Source organism: Fukomys damarensis, unplaced genomic scaffold (genome assembly GCF_012274545.1).
Source record: "Fukomys damarensis isolate Sample0158 unplaced genomic scaffold, DMR_v1.0_HiC HiC_scaffold_39, whole genome shotgun sequence".
NCBI classification, from domain to species: domain Eukaryota; kingdom Metazoa; phylum Chordata; class Mammalia; order Rodentia; family Bathyergidae; genus Fukomys; species Fukomys damarensis.
In genome coordinates this window covers 36034325-36046630 of record NW_022900951.1, presented here as the reverse complement: position 1 = coordinate 36046630, position 12306 = coordinate 36034325, and the positions used below count along the sequence as shown (strand labels likewise).

At 49.3% G+C, this 12306-nt stretch overlaps 1 long non-coding RNA gene across 1 annotated transcript in view; it reads left to right on the top strand.

Moving 5' to 3' along the window:
- LOC109117621 overlaps positions 1 to 7575 on the top strand; it is a 34087-nt gene extending 26512 nt beyond the window's left edge. The window contains exon 3 of the long non-coding RNA XR_002024917.2: positions 7437 to 7575. This is a non-coding gene — a long non-coding RNA (uncharacterized LOC109117621). The remainder of the gene's footprint in view (positions 1 to 7436) is intronic.
- Positions 7576 to 12306: the final 4731 nt, after the last annotated feature.

The window sequence follows — 12306 nt, the reverse complement described above, 5'->3', positions numbered from 1 at the left end:
TTTTTTTTTTTTTTTTTTTTTTGCCCCGGGGATTGAAATCGGGTCCTTGTGCTTGCAAGGCAGGTGGCGGAACCACTGAGCTAAATCCCCAGCAATATGTTGCCGCTTTACAAGGAGACAGTGCAGACAGTGCCAGTTCTAGCCCCAAAGAAAAAAGGGTTAACAGGTAATAAATATGCTGCTCCATCCTTCTCAAAAAGGATCTAGAGCTGGGCATGGCAGCACATACCTGCGATCCCAGCACTTGGGAGGCTGAGGCAGGAAGATCGCCGAGAGTTCAAGTCCTGCCTGAACTGCATGGGGAGACCCTGTCTCAAAAAAAGAAAAGAAGATGTTTAATGAGACTACATGCTTACCTAGAAGCTTACGTTCTATGTACATATCCTGAACAATTGGTCAGAGGGAACAGCGACCATTTTGGGATGGTCAGCACACATTCTCTACTGTATGGGGGCACATTATTCAAATGTCTGTTAATGAGCATGAAATCTGGTAATCATAAACTAAGAGATGGGGAAAAAAACGAAACGGAGGCCATCATGTGATGGATTAGCGTGAAAAGTACTTGAGCTCTGGTGAGCTACCTCAAGGGAGACTTTTACTGCCCTAGAGCAAAGCTGTCCCTTAAACCCCAGACACAGAGGGTCTGGTGGTAGTGGGAAGGTCGGGCTCCTGAGAAGCTGGTCCCCCACAAACAAAAAGGCTGGCAGTTCTAGAACAGGGGTGCCATCACCTCGCCCCCAGCCAGCACCACACACACCTGCGACCTGGCCCTGGTCCCCAGGGTGACACAGCAGTGGCCCTGAAACCTGGGCACCTCCCTACCCAGCAGAAACAGATGGGCTCATGGAAAGAACTGCCGCTCCCAGGGGCTGGGAGGGGACTGGCATCTGCTCCCACGGTGCTCCGATGAGGCTCACAAACACACGGCCAGCCTCACTACTGATTAATGAGCTCCCTGCCCTCCTAACAGTAGGTTCAGAAATGTGTGCCACCATTCACACACACACACAGAGAACAGTTCACTGCGGCCACCTCCTCTACTGAGGCTTGCTGAGCTGGCTGGGCCTTCTGGACTCAGATCACTGGGCTGGAACTCTTTCTCCATCCAAGATCTAAGTCTGTTCTGAAGCCGGCTGGCTGAGCGGCTGCGCGTCTCCCAAGGCTGACCCAGTACCTGTGTCCTTGAACCCATCCTACTGGTCCCACATCTCTGAAGCTTCCTGGATCTCCTTCATCTGTCCCATGCTTTCTCTCCTTCACTGATGTCACTGTCACAGGCTGTAATGTGATCCACAGTCCCGGGCTAAGAGCCTTTCTGCACTGAAGAAAGGAATCTGGGAGACCAGCGGGTTTCATGGAAAGCCCTTTCTCCCCTTCTCCCTTCCTAACAGTGCCTCTGTATCACTGGAGGCAGCACTATGACCCAGATATAGAAAGTGATGTTTCCCAGCCTCCCTGGAAGCTGGGGATGACCACAGACATATAAATGGAAGTTGATGAATAGGGTCTCTAGGAAAGGCCTTTTGTTTGCTTGTTTTTGGTGGTTTTTCTCTGTGTGTGTGTGTGTGTGCGCGCGCGCGCATGTGGTACCGGGGATCAAACTCAGGACCTTGTGCTTGAGAGGCAGGCGCAGTGCCACTGAGCCAAATCCCCAGCCCTATGGATTTTGGTTTTTTGAGACAAGGTCTCCCTGGATACTTCGGACTGTCTTTGAACTCACTATGTAGCCCAGGCTGGTCTCAAACTCGCAGCGATCCTCCTACCTCAGCCTCCCAAGTGCTAGGATTACAGGCATGCACCACCACGCCCGGCCTGGCCCTTTTTTATTTTTTATTTTGAGATAGGTTCTCCCTAAGCTGCCCAGGCAGGATTTGAACTTGTGGGCCTCCTGCCTCCAGAGCCATTATTCACACAGGCCAGGATAAAGCGCAGCACCCTTGCTGTTCAACTCACAAGTTCATCTCGGTGAGTGCCGAGATGGCTGCAGTAGCCCTGGCTCTCTGCTCTTCACTGGCGTCCACCCTTCCAAAAGCAGGGCAGCTGGAGCCATCAGCAGCATGCTGCAGAAGCGAGCATGCACCTTCTAAGGCTGGCTGTGAAGGCATCGCAGGTCCCCACACTGTTCCCCCACCGGGTCGCTGTTCCTGGGATGACAAGACTCCAGCAGCCCTAGAAAGGAGCCAGGCAGCTCCAGGCTTCAGCTCACCCTGGTCTGTGAACCAAGAGCTTGTCACCAGGTCCTGGTGTGCTGGGGTCTCCTTCTAGAGATTCTTTCTAGGTTCTTCTTGTCCTCAACAAAGAACTGGACAGAACAAGTGCCAAAGGTAGTGAGGTTTTACATTTATTAAAGGTAGGAGCGAGTGTGGGCCAACTGAAAGAAGGAAAAGAGGCACCCTCTGCTGTGAAAGAGCACAGTGGCCCGGGGTGGTGCCCTTTCCTATTTCCCACTCCTCAGGCCGATGTCAAGTGTGGGCCGGCCTATCCAAACGCTGCCTGAGAGCCAGGGACTTAGCTCAGTGGTGCCTCCGCCTGCCTCGCAAGTGCAAGGACCCGAGTTCGATCCCCGATACCAAAAACAAACAAACAAACAAACAAACAAAAAACTCTGCTTGCTCCTGAGAGAAATAGAAGACACCGTGTTCTGATTGGGCCCAGAAATGAGGCTTGGGAAACAGTTCTGTGCTTGTGTCCTGGGACTCCATGATTGATGGGGTCATGTCCACTTGCTCAACCAGTTTTGTTATGCCCTAATCTCCTGCCTCAAGACCCTAAATTAGAATCGCTCTGAGGACAGACACTCCCTGCACTCCTGTGAGGTGATAAGTGTTGGCTGTTGTTTTCTTTTCTTTTCTTTTCTCCCCCCACCACCAGGGCTTGAACTGAGGACCTTGTGCCTCTGAGGCAGGTGGCGGTGCCATTGAGCTAAATCCCCAGCCTGGCTGTTGTTTTCAGCTGTTAAATTTTGTTACACAGCTGTAGGTAAAGTAATACAGCATCACATCATGATGCTTATGATATAAGTTGAACCTCTAAATAATATAAGGGAAATATAACTTCTAACCTGCTGGATATCCAACACACCGAGTTTTCGTGTTCTCTAAAGAATGAATTCTAGGAACAACGGAGGTTGAGTAGGAAGAATTTATGGAGAGAAACAGCTTCTGTCTAAGAGAGACAGAGGGGGACCGGAAAGTAGGTAGCCCACCGACACTGCTTCTCAGGAGTGTTTTACTGAGCAAAGCCAGGAGGGGAGGCGGGTTTAAGGTGGGACAAAACTATAGTCAACCAATAAGATTACAGCTGAAGCAGAAAATCGTGAGGACCCCAACATAGATAACTCTTTGAACACGAAGATAGGAGGAAAGAGCAGCTTTTAATGTTGCCAGCGGCTCAGCGAGTGACTCCTGTCAGTCTCAAGAGCTCTGAACAGAAGTTTGTGCTTCCTTATGTATCTCTTTTTACACATACAAGGCTTGATTCCATTGGCATTCCTCTGGGCATAGAGCAAGCAGGATTTACTCAAAGCAGAGCCGTGAAGAAGGGGAGGGCGAAGAGTTGTGGCAGGACTTTCTGAGTCACTTACACTTCTTTGGTGACGGGTGACAGGTTATCATGGCTCCTCAGGTGCGTTTTACAAAGAGCATAGTTACCTACATAATCCACACTCGCCTGACAGCACAGTCAACCCGTAGTTGCCCAATTCCATACGTAGGGGTGGTCTCCTCTCTCACAACTATAGGCCCTTCAGTAATACTGATTAGTGGGGATCAAATGGGGAAGCAAGTTGAGTAGCAAGCGGAATGAACCGGGATTTTTCTGAGAATGAATGGGCTAGGGAGGTTTGGGTCCCTACACAAGGTAATTGATGCCTATTTAGACTATCAAGCAAGCCTGGCGTGGTAATGCATGCCTGTAATCCCAGTACTCTGGAGGCTGAGGCAGGAGGATAACTGCAAGTTCAAGGCCAGCCTGGGTTTAGCTGGGCGTGGTGGTGCACGCCCGTAATCCCAGCACTTGGGAGGCTGAGGCGGGAGGATCACTGTGAGTTCGAGACCAGCCTGGGCTACAAAGTGAGTTCCAGGTCAGTCTCAACAACATAGTGAGACCCTGTCTCAAAAAACCAAAATAAATAAATAAGATAGAATATCAATCACTGCTGTTCATCCCTAGGGGGTGTAGTTGATCCTCTTTTTCTTGAAGCCTGGCCTTCGGTGAATGAGCCTCAGGCCACACTGTCTTCTGTGCTCAGGGCCAGGCCCTGCCTAACTGCCTTATAATATTTTCTGACTAGTTTAGCTACCTACAATACGTGCACAAGAGTGTTTCTTGCCCCTGACAAGTGTGGGCTCTGGAGACTCATTTCCTAGGTGCTGGCCCAGCTGCAGGCCTGCCTCCAAAACTGATGATTGTGAGCCAGGCCTGGTGCCACACACCTGTAATTCCAGCATTCAGGAGGCTGAGGCAGGAGGATCTCCATTAGTTCAAGGCCAGCCTCAACTACATAGTAAGACCCTATCTCAAAAGACCAAAACAAACAAAGAAGTTGGTGTTAGATTTCCCTTGCCTAAAGATGGCTGCTACATGGAATAGCAGCCTCCATGTTAAACTATGGCTTCTTCTTCCCATCATGCCTCTTCTCCCACCACAAGATTAATCTGATACTTGCTACCTCCTAGCAGTTAGTGATGTCACGAGCCCCTCCTGGCGATGATGTCACGTTAATACTCCCTCACTCAGCTCCACCGCAGCTCAGGCTAACCCCACCCTGCTCCTATAAAAGAAGCTCCCTGTCCCTGCCATGTGGCTCTCTCTCCCTTGTTCAGAGACAGCCCGGCAGATCCTCCCCGTAAGAAAGGCTTCTTATGGTCCTGGTCTGGTCCTGGTTTTCAGCTCTTTCTACCTAACAGTTGGGTGTTTAAAGCTCCAAGGTTCACAACCCAAAGCAGAGCTCATACTTGTCCAGGTATCTGGGATGCATCCCGGGGAGGAGAGCTTGCCAATCGGAAGTGGGCTGCAGCTCTCCATTTTTATTTATTTATAAATAAATACAACTCGGGTCCTTGCACTTTCGAGGCAGGGGGAAGCACCACTGAGCTAAATTCCAGCCCACCCCGTCTTTTTTTAGCATCCAAGGTTCTGGGGTAAGTTGCAGGGACAGCAGTCAGAGCTTGTTAGAAATTCAAATTCTAAACCTGGCGTGGAGCCAGGCATGATGAGGCCCCCTGTAATCCCAGCACTTTAGGAGGCTGAGGTAGGAGTATCCTCATGAGTTCAAGGCCAGGCCAAACTACATAGCAAAAAGCAAAAAACAAACAAAAAAGAAACAAACTCTAGCTAGGCCTGTAGCTCAGTGACGCAGCACTTTTGTAGCATGCCTGAGGGCCTGGGGTCCCAATAAACAAAAGAAATGCAGATTGTCAGGCCCTGCAGGCCTACTCAGACTGAAACTGTTTTAATAAGCTCTCTGGGGGGTCACTGGCACTGCAGGTGTGAGGATTTGCAAATTCTTTCCCCAGGGCCTGGAGCTATATCTCAGGTGTGGAGGAGTTCTGCCCCCAGCATCACAAAAGAAAACAAAGCTACCCTCTCTCACCACTTGGTGCATCTTCCCTCTTTCCACTCCTCGGGGAGACCAGAGCCCCTCTGCTGTGGGGATCCTAGGCTGGGCCCGGTGGAGGGAGCAGAAACTGGAGCAGACAGACTTCCAGAGCACAGATCAGCCACACTCTAACGTGAGTCCTATACTCTTCAGATAGAGTGGACAGTCTCACTTCTCAGCCTTTTGAGATCAAGTGGAAATAGAGCGGACACACATATGTACAAACCACATTGTTTCGGGGCCGGGGATGTAGCTCAGTGGTTCCGGCGCCTGCCTCACAAGCACAAGGGCCTGAGTTCGATCCCCGGTACCAAAAAAAAAAAAATTGTTTCTCTGGTGTGAGAAGCCAAAAGTGGAACTTGTGATCAAAATGTATAGTAGATATTGGGAAATGGGGAGGGAATGTTCAAATGAAAGGGGAACAAGGGCCGGGGGAGAGGGAAAGGAAGGAGGGACAAGAAAAAAGAAGAGAAAAAATGGCAACAAAGCTTATGGAAATAAGGAGGGGAAGAGGGGTTGAGAAGAGGAGAGAGGAATGGGGAAAAAAGCAGCAAGATATATCATGTCCAGGTACAAATCCCCTATGATGAATGTGGTCATTGTGTATATGTAAAACGTACTATTGTAGATAGAGGTAAATGAAAGGGGGTTCGCGTGCCCTTTCGGGTGCCCCTTCCCAATTAGGCCAGTCACGCACCGAGAGGTCCGGCAGGAGATCTTTATTGTAGGGAGGCGAGCAGGAGGCAGGAAGGCAGAGAGAGAGGAGGAAGAAGAAGCAGAAGGAGAGAGAGAACAAAGAAAGGAAGGTCCTTTTATCAGTTTTGGGGTGGGCTATTTATTTATGAGGAGTGGGCTACTTTTAACCTATCACAGGCCAGATTGCTTGTATGGGCCCAGTCCCGCAGACACAGGTTTCAACTTTCCTGGACCACTGTGGCCTTGGAGGGGAGAAACCAGAGATAAGGGCATGAGGTCATTTTAGGAGCCAAGATGTACCAGGAGAATGCAGCCTGTGAGGCGGCGTCACAGCATACTTTAACATGATCAATTCCCAAACAGTAAATTAATTAGATATCTTGGAGGCAGTTAGACAGGGCCGCCCTCCAGGAGCCAACATGGAGGACAATGGACACACTCGCTGTGGCCAGCATTGCAAAAGGAAACTGCCATACAAGGTAAATAGCAGTGACCGATACTCTAAATAGCTATCAGACACCTGGGTGGGGGACCGAGATCCCTGACCCAACCCTTACCAAAAATCCTTGCACAGTTCCTAGTACACTTGCTACATGACTCGCTTCCCCATTGGATCCCCATTTAATCAATATTACCTAAGTGGCTATACTTGGAATCTTATTGGTTGATCATAGTTTTGCCCACCTTGGGATTTCTCAATGGATCAGTAAGCGACTGTACTTGCAATCTTACTAGGTGACTAGTTTTGTCCCACCTTTGAGAAGCAGGGTGGGCAGGCAACCCATTTTCTGGTCTCCCTTCTGTCTCTCTTACAAAGTATCTTTCACAGTTTTCCTGCTCTTAACCCCCGTTATTCTTAGAATTCATTCTTCAGTTTTACTATTCATCCTTAGGTGAAGCCTGCTGGTTTGGTAGCTTCTCTCCTTTTACAGTGCTGGCCATCAGTGAATGTGTATTCATTGTCCTCCATGATGGTGCCTCGAGGGCCAGCCCCGTCTAACTGCCTACAAGATATCAAATTAACTTATCTACAGGGTGGCCAGGATTTAGCGTAGTGGCACCACGCCTGCCTGACAAGCGCAAGGTCTTGACCCGGTTGGTAATGAAATGATTAATGAATATGCTCTTTAATTCCAAGGTACAGTTTGACAAGATAGAAAAACCCACAACACTGCAGGCAGCTGATGCAGGTGCTGTCTCTGCCCGACAAAAGCCGTGCTATCTCGGAGCAGAGAGAACACAGGACACAGGATGGGATGTTCCCACCGAATAGATACCAACTGCAAAGTCCGGCATCTTTTCGGTGCGGAGTCACCTGAAAATAGCCACACACCTGCCTTGATGGCTGCATGGATCCGACCACACTTATTTGCTCTGACCACTACAGGTGATAAAACACACCAGACCCCTGCCCTATAAAGTTTCCTGCCTTTTGTTTGATGAATAAAGTCTGTGCCTCTTTGTTTTCACCAGCCTGCTAGAGTGGCCTCACTGAGTTCAATTCCCGGTTCCACTGGATCGAATGAGGACAGGAAAATAAGCCTGTGCATGTTCAGCACAGATGTGACTGTGTGTGTGATTTTGTTTTTTGTTTGGGGTTTAGGACATGGGATGGGAAATGGCTGTGATCTTCCTTTTTTTCCCAGAACGTGTTCAATCTGCCAAGGGTTGAATCCATGGGTGGGGAGCCCACGGATACAGAAGGCTGACGGTATGGCTGTTCTTTCTCGAATGCGGTTGCAAAATGGGAATTTGCTGTTTTGAATGAACATGTGGGGGTGGGGTGGGGGGTGTGGTGCCAGCCCTCAAGCCCAGGGCCTCGGGTGTGCTAGGCAGGGCTGTACCACGGGGCTGCACCTCGAAGCCCCAGCATGCTGTACCGTAGTCATTTTTTGGTTTTGTTTTTGGTACCCGGGATCGAACTCAGGACCTTGTGTTTGGGAGGCAGGTGGCAGCACCACTGAGTGAAATCCCTGGCCCATGTAGTCATTTTAACATAAATGTAACAGAACAGCCATGTAACATACTGAGATAGGGTAGAGGTAAAGATTGGTAAAAATGGAGACAAAGAAAAGACTAATTTTAGAGTTGCATTTTGAAGAAAACTGCAGCTTCAGGGCATAATCAAAGTTACCCAAGGTTACAATGCTTTTTTCCTTCGCAGGAAACCCCAGGAAAAAAAAAAAAAGAAAAGAAAATTTCTATGGGCCTTAAAGCTACAATAAGCCTATATTGAGTCTGTACATTTCACCTGTAAATTGAATCCATCAGCTTTTCTTCCAATATGAAAGATTCACATTCTCTAAAACTTCCATGCGCCAGGAATTTTATTTCAGTGGTGCTGTGCCTGCCTCGCAAGCGCAAGGTCCTGAATTCAATCCTGGGTAGCAAAAACAAACAAACAAACAAACAAAAAAACCTTCGATCTTCAAGCAAATAGCACTATTAAGTAGGTAGCATACTTCTCAACTTCAAACACATGCAAACACCTTGCACTCTACAGCCCACTAATGGTTAACCTGGGAATACACATCCTAGATCACCCTTATTTATTTGAGACAGGCTCTTGCTACACAGTTCAGGCTGGACTTAAATTCGTAGCCATCTTCCTGCCTCAGCTTCCTGAGAACTGGGATTACAGGCGCGTGCCACCACCCTGTGGCTCTCCCACTTTCTTGCAATTTTTTCACCAAAGACTCAGCTTTTCAGGTCTGTTGTCTTGCTTCTAATTGCTGCATGGCATTCCTGGATGCGAAGCCTGTCACAGGTCCCAAGACGGGTACCCAGATGGCCCGGGAATCGCAGCCTGCACGTTCACCAGCAGCAGCCACACACATCCTGCGCATCCTCCCCGGGTGGGTGGGAGCGGGCTGGGCAGAGAAAGTCCGGAGTACCAGGTCAGCCCCCGGCTGACATCCGAATGCTCCTACTGCTTCCCTTCCCGGAGTCTGCTATGGGCTGGGCAGAAAGCGCGACACGTGCACCCCCAGGAAAAGCCCTGAATGCCAATCTCAGAAAAGCTTGCCCTGTACCGGATGGCGCGTGGGCCGTCTTGTGAGCATTAGGCCCACTTGGCTGTACTGAGGGAGGCCTGAGCCCTCACTTACCCTAGACTTGCCCCCATGACTCCCCACTTTGCTGATTCTGCTTTGGACCCATTTGCTGTGCTAACACATAGCAAAGAGTGTACCTCTGTGCGGAGTGCTGGCAGACCTGGCAGTGACTTATCAAACCAGATGGTGGCCTTGGGGAGCCCTAAGAGTGCCGGGGAGGGAACAGGTAGGCACAGAATACAAACACTACTCCGGGCGTGGTGGTGCACACCTCTAATCCCAGCACTCAGGAGGCTGAGGCAGGAGGATCTTGTGAGATCAAGGCCAGCCTGGGCTACAGAGTGAGTTCCAGGTCAGTCTCAACTACATAGTGAGACCCTGTCTCAAAAAAACCAAACCAAACAAACAAAAAGCACACAAACACTGGAGCTCAGTAAATCCAGATCTGCCCTTCTCCCCTCCCACGTGGAGCCCTGCCCCCAGCCCTTTTCCCATGCCCCTCTGCGCTCTTTCCTCAATTTCATCTCCCTAAATCCTTTGGTTTGTTTTTTGTTTTTAAGAGACAGTTCTCGCCATGTTGTTCAGGCTGGCCTTGAATTTATGGTGACCCTCCTGCTTCAGCCACCTTGGTGCTGGGGCTGCAGGTATGGGCCACCACGCCGGCCCCTGGCTAATCATTCATAATCCGCTTGGTGGCATCCTGTGTCTCTGTCCCTGCTCCACCTAGAATGCTGCCTTCTCTCCCCTGCCCAATGGCTCTTTCAGAGCGTGACCCACTGCTCACTTACAGAGATTCTGGCCACCACGAGGAAGGTTCTAGAGACCCTGTAGATATCAGCTCCAAAGAACACGACACACTGGGCATGGGAGCAAACACCTACAACCCCCCTGCACCAAAGGCTGAGGTAGAAAGGAGGAAAGAGGTTCAGGATCAGCTGGAGCAACTCAGCAAGACTGTCTCTGGGGCCAGGGATTTAGCTCAGTGGTTCCACCGCCTGCCTCACAAGCACAAGGACCTGAATTCGATCCCCAGCACAAAAAAAAAAAAAAAAAAAAATTTTTAAATTGTTTGAAATGAGGTCTCCCTAGTGTAGTTCAGGCTGGCCTTGAACTCACTCTGTAGCCCAGGCTGGCCTGAAACTCATGATGATCCTCCTGCCTCAGCCTCTCAAGTGCCGGGACTACAGGCGTGCGCCACTGTGCCTGGCTAAGACTGTCTCGAAGTGAAAAAAAATTTTTTGAGACAGATTCTCACTATATACTTCAGACTAGCCTCAAATTCAAAACAGTCCTTCTGCTTCAGCCTCCTGAGTGCTGGGATTGCAGGCGTGTACCACTGTGCCTAGCTTCAAAGTAAAAGTTTAAAAAGGGATGGGTAGGGCCGGGGATTTAGCTCAGTGGTTCTGTCACCTTCCTCACAAGTGCAAGGACCAGAGTTCAGTCCCTGGTACCACAAGAAAGGGGGGATGGGTATGTGGTTTAGTGCAAAGGTCCTGGGTTTAACCCTAAACATGGTCCCCCAAAAAGTGGGTGCTGAGATGGTTAAGTAACAATATGCACAAAGTACTTCTTTTTTTGTTTTTGTACCAGGGATTGAACTCGGGTCCTTGTGCTTGTGAGGCAGGCTGCAGAACCGCTGAGCTAAACCCTGGCCCTGCACAAAGTACTTCTAACGGTGCCGGGCACATTGTCAGCAGTCAGTATATTTGGTATTCCATATCTGTGGGTCCAACATCCACGGCTTCAACCCTTCACAGATGGAATATATTCTGAGGGAAAATACTGACCATGTGACACCTGGCTACAATCTAAGCCACTCAGAAGTTTGAAGAAGGATTCCAAAGTCAAGGCCAGCCTATGACCGACCCCAGCACTCAGGAGGCTGAGGAAGGAGAATTGCTGTGAGCTCAAGGCATACATAGAGGGACCCTGTCTCAAAAACAGCAACAAACAAATTCGGGGCCAGTCTGGCAAATTAGCAAGACCACATCTCAGCAAGGGATTGGGATTTAGGTTAGTGCCACTGAGCCTGCCTTGCAAGTGCAAGGTCCTGAGTTTGATCTCCAGCACAAAATAAAAAAATAAAAAAATAAACAATAAAAGGTTGAAGATGTAACTCAGTGGTAGAATACTTGCCTAGTATGCAAGAGGCACCGGGTTCAGTCCCCAGAACCTTTCCTGTTTATTTTTTCCAATCATTCTCTCATCTAGTATACACAACATATAACATTTTCTAATTAAGGGAAAAGTTTATATTCAGCCCTACAAATAAACTGGAACCAAATGCTTTTCTTTTGAGAAAGGAGAAAAATAATATTTACTGAATACTGTAAACCAGAGATCTTGATGTTTCTGGTTCCAGCCATCATCCAAACTGTCCAAAATATTCTCTGGCTTCATCTTTAGCCTGGGGTTTTTGTTTTTGTTTTTTTGAGATGGGGTCTCACTGTGTAGTTGAGACTGACCTGGAACTCACTATGTAGCCCAGGCTGGTCTCGAACTCACAGAGATCCTCCTGCCTCAGCCTCCCGAGTTGTGGGATTATAAGAGTGCGCCACCACGCCCAGCCTAGCCTGGGGTTTTTAACCAGGGCGAGTATGCTCAGGACAGAGGCAGTCTTGGGGCAAGAGCCCTTTCCTGGAATAGGGAGGCCCTGGCTTCCACTCCCAACACTGTGAAATAAATGATCGTTCATTAAAAAAGGAAAAGAGGGTTGGGTGTGGTGGTGCAAGCCTGTAATCCCAGCACTGGGGAAGTTGAGGCAGGACAATGGCCTTAGAGTCAAGGCGGGCCTGGACTACCACTCGAGGCCCTGTCTCGAAAAACCAAATCAAAACAAAAAGAAGAGGAACAGGAGGAGGTGGAAGGGGAGGAGAGAGAGAAGGAGAAAAAGGAGGAGGGAGTGAGGAGGAGAAGGGGAGGGGAAGAGGATGCAGAAGGAGGAGGGAGGAGGAG